The sequence below is a fragment of the Convolutriloba macropyga genome, chromosome 4 (assembly GCF_964194025.1).
Source record: "Convolutriloba macropyga chromosome 4, txConMacr16.3, whole genome shotgun sequence".
NCBI classification, from domain to species: Eukaryota; Metazoa; Xenacoelomorpha; order Acoela; family Convolutidae; genus Convolutriloba; species Convolutriloba macropyga.
In genome coordinates, this window is record NC_134471.1 from 55,822,354 (window position 1) to 55,833,276 (window position 10,923).

Here is a 10,923-nt window from a genome sequence, read left to right on the forward strand (position 1 = left end):
ACGGAACTTGGTATGAGAAATCAACGCCAGTTCAACCAAATAACAGAACACATGTCCCGGAAAGCGTAAATTCGTTTCAAAACCCAGCATGCACTCACTCTGCGAATTGAACCGCCACGAACTACATACCAATATCAGCCTCCCAAACTCCCGCCTCCAACAGCCAAAACACCAGGCCACAAAGAAAATTATATTGCACTTGGAAAACAGTGCAATTACTGTGGCTTATCAAATCAGTTTGCAAAAGTATGCAGAAAGCCTCGCAAGGAAATGAACCGAAACAAGAAAAATTGGTCAAAGCAGTAAAATCAGAACTTTCAATGCATGATTTCGTAAAATATTACAATCATCACTATACAATAAATTGTACGATACAGGTTACTGCAGTGGAGACAGTAACGTGGTGGCTACAACGCATGGAATTTTTTTGCGGGTGTGTCGTACTTTATTATTTCGCTGTGATGATTTGCGGTGCGAGATTGCAAAGGGAATATTATTTGACTATTCGCGGCGCGAGATCCACTTTCACGTTTGTTTCGCTTACTTGCAGAGCGGGAAATTAAGAGGTTTTGCAAACTGAATTGAATTGCAGAAAATCAGAACTATGAAATTAATAAACTAAAACCACTCGAGCACAACGTGAATGCCTGATCAGACATGTCTGATCACGAAGCGGGAAACTAACCAGACAGTTGAAACAAGATCATAAGATTAAGATTAAGATAATGAACTAAATTAGGAGCATCATATAAATTTTACTGCATCAATGAAATTGGGAAATAAATAATTGTTCGGGTATCACATACCCTTTGCAGCAAGAGAAAATTGTAGAATACAATTTTCAAAATTTATATAATAACAATATTTACAAATTAATAAAGGTCCCCGGTTAAATAGATAATATCAATATATTTACTGGTTATCATAGCTAAAAATACGATGATTAATACAATATATGACGTTTTTCTTTTTGCAGTTTTCGAGCATTACAAATTCCAATCTTCATTGTCAGAATCTTGTTTCTCTGCCTCGAGAGCTGTCATCGTCAGAACCAGCGTTGGGGTGTCCACATATAGCAGAGGCGTGTTTCGGGTAGCGGGAGGCGAGACAGAACTGATACGGGGTGACACATTTTGTTCCTCGGGCTGATTGTCCACAATTTGCTGTACCGATTCGACAATGGTGTCAGGTGGTGCAAAATTTTCCACATCGTCCGCTCGGCGGGGTCGTTTCGGTGGAGGCAAGATATCAGAAGCTGGTGGAGAAGTCTCGAAGCCATAATATGATGGGCTTCGACGAGGACGGTCTGAAGTACGCGTAGAAGATGATGTTGTGGCCGCGTGAGTAGATGTAGTTGTGGTTGGTTCGCTAGTCGAGAGTGGAGGTTGTTGATTGCGTATCGCAGAGAAGTTTGGTAATTTTGGGGTCCCCGCATTGCGCGTGAGATATTCGATCTTTGCGATGAAACCCCGCTGCCCGGTTCTCTCTTCCTGTTCTTCATTTTCTTGTCACCCTTTTGCTTTCGGGTGAACTCTTTGATATGGCTGTGAATCAGCTCTTCCACGACTTTTTCTCCAGAACGGGGTCCGCGTCTATCCGCATAAACTTTCAGTGGAGTTTGCCTCTCCAACTTTGTGACAAATTTTGCAATATCACTATTGCGAACTGTCACTACTTGCTTGCCCGGTTCTTTTATGGTCGACGTGGTGGGGCTCACTTTGAGAATTTGCGACCCAGGGGCAAGGACCTTGTATAAACCCTCCAAGTTCTTTTTCGAGCGTCGCTTGCCATGGACCTTTCTCGCAAGATTCAGTTCGGCCGCACGCTCTTTCAGGGGAATGGGGCGGATCGCCGTGGTCTTGAGGAATCGTGGTTCCCCATCTGTACTGGCCTGCTCCCTGGATCGTGCTTCAGCTGTAGCTCGGGTCATGCCAAGTTCTACTTCGATATCGCTACGATATCCATTGGTCCACTTATCGTCAGGCAGAATCTCTTCGGGCATCACTGTGTCCTCGTCTAAATAATGATTTATAATACTCCTGTATGACAGGTTCAGCAAATTAGGTTTAGTTGCAATCACACTTAGCGGGGTATTAGGCTTTCTTCCAAAGTGTGCTTCGAAGGGCGAGGTCTTTGTTGTTCTTTGTTTACATATACGCAATTGGTGAATGAATATCTTTAATGCATGCTTTACATGAAAGGCGTGTGTAGATAATTTCTCTTCTTTGATACATGCAAGTCTATTCTTAATTGTTTGAATTAATCGTTCCACTAACCCAATAGCACGATGATCATTTACCGGCGCTTCAATAATCTCGATGTTGTTTTTATTACAAAAAGTCTTTACTTGATGTCCAATTAAACGTTTTGCTTGGTCCAGACGAATAGATCTTGGAATTCCATGAGTTTCAATATACATGTCCAAAAATTTCAAAACATTGGGGCCATTAGCTTTGTCGTAAATATATGCAGTTGGATATTTAGAAAAACGATCAAATGCTGCCAAAAAGTACACCTCATTGCCCTTTTCATCAAAAATTGGTCCCCCAAAATCGATTTGAATTTCTTGATTAGGTTCAACACATGGTATATGAGGAGTGAATTGTTTAGCGGGAATAATTGATTTAAGATTCTTACCGATTGCTGTGCATGGTTTGCACTCAGTGGATTTAACTATTAATTCCCTGTGCATGTAGGGCCACCAGGAGTGTGTAGCCATACAAATCATGCCTCAGGTACCTGGGTGACTTGAATGGATATCGTCGATCAGCGCTTCGCGGAGCACGTTAGAGATAGCCACTCGTTCATCTATGCACACGCACCCGGAGCGCACGTGCAGATCCCTCCAGTACGAGTGTATGTAGGGGTTTATTGCCTTTAATCTGCTTTCGTTGTTAGTCAAGATACAATCTCTGACCTCTTTAAGAACAGCGTCCTTACTAGTTAGAGAGGCAATCAGAGACTTATTAAAAATTTTGTAGACGATATAATCGAAAGTGGGTACGTGCGGGCTCGGCGTCAATGGGGTACTGGCATTAGAAGAATGAGTTGGGGATGGGGGAGTTGTGTTTTGTGCCGTACTTGTTGCATGCGGTGTACTGAGATTTTGTATGGGTTGATTCGCCGCGCGAGAGCTGTTTGGCAAATTCGATCGCGTACTTGCGGGGCGCGTTGTGTTGTCGCTAGTTGAGGGTTGATCCGCAGCGCGGGATGCATCATTGAATCGGACTCGGGTTATTTTCTTTTTCGAAGGCATTCTACTATCTATTGTATTGATATATTTGAATACGGATGATGATTGATTAGAATTATTTAGTTTAGAAAGATGCAACTGATTTCTAGAATGACAAGAGGCAAAAAGCACTGATTTTAATTCTGGGTGATGACTTTTAGAAGTATTTGTGGAATAAGTGTGATTTGATTGGCGGGATTTGTAATTGAGTGAATGGATGCTCTAGCTGCGCGTATGTCACTTTATTCCTAATTTGGATTAATTTGTTGTTGTTTCTGGTATTTTGCAGGGCGAGAGGTGCAAAGTGGATTTTGTGACGCGAGTGTTGCATACTTTAAATTGTTTAATTGACAAATACTATTTGAGGCATGATTTCGCGGAGCGAGTGAATTGCCAAATACATGTTTGCGTACCCGCGTAGCGCGGGTGTTAATTGAATTTACTGAATTATGAGTGGTCCCAATTTTAGGTGTAGTTTGTAATGCGGGATCGAGTATCTCAATTTTAGATGTGTTTTGCGGGTCGAGAGGGTAATTTGTTAATAACTGGTGTAAATGTGATGCAGGGTGTTCAGTGTTTAATTCTAATGCGTTAATTGATTTCGAGATCAGATTCAATTTGGCAACAATAAATTCTTCATCGTATGTAGAGATCTTTTTAGCTTTTTGTGATGGATTGCGAGAAATATAATCGACCAAACCCATTTTTGCCCCAGGAAGGTGTTCAATATCAAATTGAAAAGGAAGAAGGCGATCGACCCAGCGGGTCAATCTACTATTGTATGATTTATTAGATCTATGTTCTTTCATGATTGAGAGAAGTGCTCTGTGATCGGTAATTACTTTAAATTGTTTTCCATACAGATAATTTTTAAAATACTCTGTTGACCAGACTACACCCAAAAGTTCAAGTTCATTTACACTATAACGCTCTTCACAGGAATTTAAAAATCGAGACGCAAATGCAATTGGTTTCCACCCATCTACAGTTAATTGTTCGAGGGCCGCGCCGAGACCTGAGCGGGATGCGTCGAATTTCACGCGTGTTTCGAGTTGCGGATTGTAATGACTATTTGCAGTTGCATTCGCTATGCGAGTCTTAATTTCTTGAAAACATTTTTCATGTTCAGTTGTCCAGATGAATTTTGAAGACTTCCGCAGTAGCGGGCGAAGAGGATGACTTATTTGGGCTAGATTAGGGATAAATTTCCCAATATAATGAACGGATCCCAAAAATGAACGGAGTTTCTTTAAAGTTTTCGGAGCTTCGAGAGCCAGAATTGCTGCGGTCTTCGATTCGAGGGGCGAAATACCTTCTTGTGATATATGATATCCAAGCCAATCAATTTCTAATTTACCAAAGTGGCATTTAGGAAGATTTATCCTAAGATTTTCGTCGTCTAAACGTTGGAGACATTTCATGACATAATTTTTGTGATCAATCAGAGACCCTTTGCTAACAATTAAAATATCATCCAAAAAGCAATATGTATTTTCTAAACCAATTAGAGTATAATCCATAGCTTTTTGAAATTCAGCTGACATATCTGTAAGTCCGTAAAATCCTGTTTGAAATGTGTAAGTGCCAGTCATATCTCCACTAATAATATTAAAATTACAATGATTAGCTGTGTTGATGTCCAGATTTAATTGACTAAAAGCGTATTTCAAATCAATCGTAGAAAAGTACGTTATGTTCTGCGAAGCGGGAGCACTTATTTGCTGAGATATTGATTCAATTAACGTATCAATGTTTGGCATTTGATATTTGTTCCTATGAATAGCTTTATTTAAAATTTTTGAATCCAGTGCAAGCTTTATCGTTTGGTCTTTTTTAGCTGTAACCACAATAGGTGAGATGAAATAATTATCAGGACAGCTTGACATTTTTATAATGTGTTTTTCAGCTAATAGTTTTCTAAGTTCTTTATTAACTTTATCTTGAAGATTGATAGGAATTCGTCTACCTTTTTGATGTCTAGGTAGGAAATTCTTGTGAAATTTAGATTTTGCTACATGACTTTTTGATCGTCCAATGCGTGATACCAAACCAGGAAATTTTTTGGCTATCTGTTCTTTAAATTCAGGGGATGCGATGTTGTTGACACTGTTACTTTTAATAAGTGTAGACTGAGTTACGGCAAGTCCAAGTTGGTTGAACAAATCACGACCTATTAAGGACTTTAAACCGTCGGCCACAACTGTGAAAGCTGCTGTGTCGCATACCCATCCTTTGCTCGTTACACGGGCTTGAATCTTTCCCAGTACCTGTATTGGTTCGTTAGAGAAGTTTCGTAGTTGTGGTGGTGACGATTCGTGAATCCAGAAAGCGCGGGGGCTGCTTTGTACCACTTGCGACGCGAGTGAATGATGAAGTATGCTGCATGCACTCCCGGAGTCCACGAGTAGAGTTGTATTGACATTTCCAATCTCGAGAGGCATATTGAGGGGTTCAACTTTCTCCACTGCGGCTTCAATCATTGCGACTGTGTTGTCCTCTTCACCGCTGCTGTAGTCTGATTCATAGAATTTTGCCGGTTGGACGAAGTTTACCGAGTCCTCTGGGTGTGGCTCTTCTTCTACCACCCGAACCATCTTTTTCTTGGGATCTTGAGGCTTTACGTTGATGTTCTTTTGCTGTTTACGGCAGACCTTTGCAAAAAGATTTAATAACCCGCAATTGTTGCATGTCTTTCCTTTTGCAATGCACTTTTTGCGATGATTTGGGAGCCAGATTCCGCCACAATTCGAACAATACATTGTTGATCTATTATTTTGTTTTAGAACATTATTATTGTTCTGCCAATACGGTCTTCGTGAGTTGTTGTTGAATTGAATAGCATTGACATTCGCCGGAACAACAATTTTATTGTGCTGTTGTATTTGGTGTTGATTTAGCATCCCGAGTTCCATATTGATTGCGAGTTCCAACGCCTGTCGCGGTTCTACCGTTTGTTTTAGTGGTTCTTTTTGGATTTCGGGATCGATCAGATTGGTGATGAATACATCTCGAATTAGGGTCTCCTCTTTGTTTTCAAAATCACAGTTTTCCGCCAGTTCTTTTAATTTACCATAGAAATGCTCGACAGTTTCTCCTCTAAGCTGTTTTGTGATCAGGAAGACACGTCTGTCAAATGTTATGTTGCGTGGGCGAATGAATGCTTCCTCCACGATTTTCCAAAAATCGATAGTAGCAAGAGTGTCTATCATGATATGCGGGTTCTTACAGTTAAGGATACGACGTCTCTCTATTCCGATGCTCAAGTAAAGAAGGGAGACTGTTTTCCGGTCTGCCAATGACCAGGGTTTGTCGCCACACATGATGCCTACCTCAATAAGTCGTTGGCATTTGTTTTGCCAGTTCATTTTTTGTTGCGCGTTGCGCGCGTTCCTCTCCCTCTCTGATTTTGCAGATGCACCCACAAAAGTCTCTTCGTAGATTGGCTCTAGAGGTAGTTCTACCGTATCAGGTTTTGGGCCGAGAAGGGTGTCCAAAATGATGTTTTCTTTGGCTAAGAGTGCCAGTTTGTATTGTACCCTCCACTTCTCCCAGCGGAGTGGTGGATCAGGTGTTGGTTTGTCCCAGAAAGGGTCGATTCCAAGGGGTGTTCTTTTCGTTGCTGACTGCGCCATGTCGTACTTTATTATTTTGCTGTGATGATTTGCGGTGCGAGATTGCAAAGGGAATATTCTTTGACTATTCGCGGCGCGAGATCTACTTTCACATTTCTTTCGCTTACTTGCAGAGCGGGAAATTAAGAGAAGGTTTTGCAAACTGAATTGAATTGCAGAAAATCAGAACTATGAAATTAATAAACTACAACCACTCGAGCACAACGTGAATGCGTGATCAGACATGTCTGATCACGAAGCGGGAAACTAACCAGACAGTTGAAACAAGATCATAAGATTAAGATTAAGATAAAGAACTAAATTAAGAGCATCATATAAATTTTACTGCATCAATGAAATTGGGAAATAAATAATTGTTCGGGTATCACAGGGTGGTAGAAAAAACTACACAAGCATTCTGGATTAACGGGATGGACAAACCACAGTTGCGAACATTCTCAAATGAACGAATTCAAATTAAATGAACAATTTGGACCCTTGTCCAGCAATTTTTGGCGAATCCCACATTCTGAATTCACGGTAGTAACAGATGGTCTCTAACCATTAAGTGGACGTGATCTGTTTGACCAACTAGGGTTAGCAGTTACAAAACTTCCATCTTCGAAAAGCATTCAGATAAACATTAATACAACTCAGTGTCCAATTATAATACAAAAAGCAAGAAAATTCCTTAATTATTTTTTTGTTGAAACATATTAAAAAATCTAGCTAAATCAAAGCTCAACAAACAACCAAGACATCAAAAAGGAAGACGATTTCCAATTATTTGCAAGAAAAAAATGTAGAACATACATTTAGTTACTTGATGAAATACATATCATAAAACACTAACCAATTGTCCAGGTCAAGGTTTCATCTAACCTTTTGCAGTCACCGTTTGAAAACAAAATTTTATCACTAAAATTGACACCAGATTCAAAAATCCTTAACAAATTTTTTATAAAAAACATAAATTGTATAATCGCAAATATCAAATGCCTAAGAAAGAAACACTAATCGAATCATTATCCCAACAAATTGGTGATCCCCACCGCAAGACACTACTTAGTTTTTTTACTATAGAACTTAAATACACATACAGTCAATCAAATCAGAAACCTGAGACTGCAAAAAACTGCAACATCAACATAAAAGCGATGATATGACAGGCACCTACAGTTCGCAAAATGCAAATAGGCAATACTAATATGCCTGCATAACAACAAAAGGCGATGGACTATAATTTAATCGGACTTAAAAATACGTGCAGTTTTTTGACGATATTTTAATAGTCAGGAAAGGTACAGAAGAGCTCAAGAAACTTTTTTTGATTGTTTACGTCAACTGGATGAAGAAAACCTCAGACTCAATTTACCTACATTCCAATCCGCAAAAGTAGAAGTAGACTGTTTTGTCAAACAGATTTCACAAAAAGGAATCTTGCCATTCGAAAACAGAAAATCTGCTATTCTGTCAGTCGAAGCTTCAAAAACTCTAAAGAAGCTTCGATCGTTCCGTGGCTCGGTACATTATATTGCAGAAATCATTCCTGATCCATCTCAAAAAAGCAACACACTACAACCTCTCATACGCAAACCATAAAATTCGTTTGGACTGCAGCACACGAAAACAGTTTCGTTGAAATGAAAAAAGGCCTAGCGAACGCTACAGAAAATTGTCAATACAACCCGTCTCTCGAAACTCGCGTAAAATGTGACGCTTTTCCTGTTGGTCTTGGAGCTGCCTCAGAACAACTTAAAGTAAACGGGTGGAAGCGTATTGTTTATACATCCAGGTTTCCAAATCCATGTGAAAAAATCTACAGTGTAAATGAATTGGAATTGGTAGGAGTAGTCTGGTCTATTGAATATTCTAAAAACTATTTCTTCGGACAACAGCTTAAAGTAATAACAGATCAAAGAGCCCAACTCTCGATACTCAAAAAAACCGCTTTAATTAATCAAATAAGAGCCGTCTAACGCTTTGAGTGGATCGAATTTTGCCCTAGCATTTTCCACTGAACACATGCCAGCTGTAAAAATGGGTCTTGTTATTATAAATCACGACATTCATACTAAAGAGCCAAAAGAGTAGCATTGTATTGTTAAGAAACCCTAATTATTGAATTAAAATTACTATCTGAATCTGCGAAGTCAACAGATTTAAGTTAAGCCAAACTGTACCCCATTTGCAAATTTAAAATTCATCATCGCGCACAGCAAATTAACACATTAATTTTTACTGAAACAATTTCAGTAAACACAATTAAAACCATTGACCCATTCAAGCATGTATAACATTGAAATGTCACCCACTCAACAATTTCAAGCCTAAAAAGTCAACTCTGAATAAAAAAAAACTCTAAAATTGTACATTCTGCGACGCAAATACCAACTCACGCAGTACTTGCTCAGCGACATACATCTTAGTTCAATATTACTTACCGTAATAAGCGTACACATTCGGTAAGCGAGAAAAGCAATTAATAAGGAACAAATTCCAACAAACTGATATGCATTCCAATAATATTTTCAAATGTCAAGCAGCAACAAAATTCAGTGCCTTCTGCCCATTTCGCTAATCAAAATCAGTTTCCTATTTTTAAATCTAAAATTAATGTTAAAATAAAAAACTATGACTTCGAAATCCAACGGGAAAAGAACGCCTAGAGTCAGATTTGGAGAATCATCAGACAACACACATCCTCCTTCATTTCCTATATCCAGATCGCCGACACACATTCCAAAATTTGGTAACATAGTTTAAAAAGTATTCAGTAAGAGTCTAATAGCAGCGTTAACCAGCGAGGACGGCGTTGTAAACGAGGTACGCGATTGCGTACTGACTAACAATTAAAAGCGACTAACCAAGATTAATCCTTACATCCATTCGCATTGACCAGATCGGCGTGTACGATCTGACTCTCTCTGTATCGATGAAAAGATACAACCAAACGCACTGCCAGAAACTGTAACTCACAACATTCACGTTAGTCAACCAATTGCCTAGGAAATATTTTGTATGGTCACACATTGCTGGTGGCCCTACATGAATAGAGTTGAGAGTCAAATCTGCTGAATGTAAACATGGCAAAGCGTTTGGTAAGAATCCTAAACTGTTCATTCCGGCAAAACTTTTTTTACCTCATGTTCCATGTACTGAATCAAATTAAGAAATATAAAAATATAAGTTGATTCGGGGGCAATATTTGAAGAAAAAAGACAACGGATATATTTCTTTGCAACAATAGACGATTTTTCAAATAACCTACAGCAAATTTTCGATAAATCAAATGGCCTTAGTGTAACAAAGTTATTAGACATGTATAATGAAAATTATATAGTACATCGTGTATTCCACTTAGATCAAGCAAAATGTCTTTACAAATGGTTACAAACGTTTGTGAAAACAATAACTCAGATATAATTGAAGCACCAGTAAATGATGAACGTTTAATAGTAGAGCGGTTACTTCGGACCATTTAAAAAAAGAATTGCTGTTCTCAAAGAGGAAAAGGCAGCAATAAAATCAGTCTACTTGAAACAACGCTAAAAATGGAATTACATCGTTTGCAAATTTGTAAAGAGCAGACTACAACGATCTCGCTGTTCGAAGCAAACTTTGGTAGAAAATCTAGTACCACTCTAAGCAAAATATGCACTACCCCAAATTTTCAAGTGTCTCGTACGAAGGTGTTAAAAAGCATTGTTCAGAAGAACGCAATCAGTCCAGATTCTTTTTTATCTGATAAAAAGTGTATAAATGGCTACAGCAGTGCTTCATTTTCTTGTCACCCTTTTGCTTTCGGGTGAACTCTTTGATATGGCTGTGAATCAGCTCTTCCACGACTTTTTCTCCAGAACGGGGTCCGCGTCTATCCGCATAAGCTTTCAGTGGAGTTTGCCTCTCCAACTTTGTGCCAAATTTTGCAATATCGCTATTGCGAACTGTCACTACTTGCTTGCCCGGTTCTTTTATGGTCGACGTGGTGGGGCTCACTTTGAGAATTTGCGACCCAGGGGCAAGGACCTTGTATAAACCCTCCAAGTTCTTTTTCGAGCGTCGCTTGCCATGGACCTT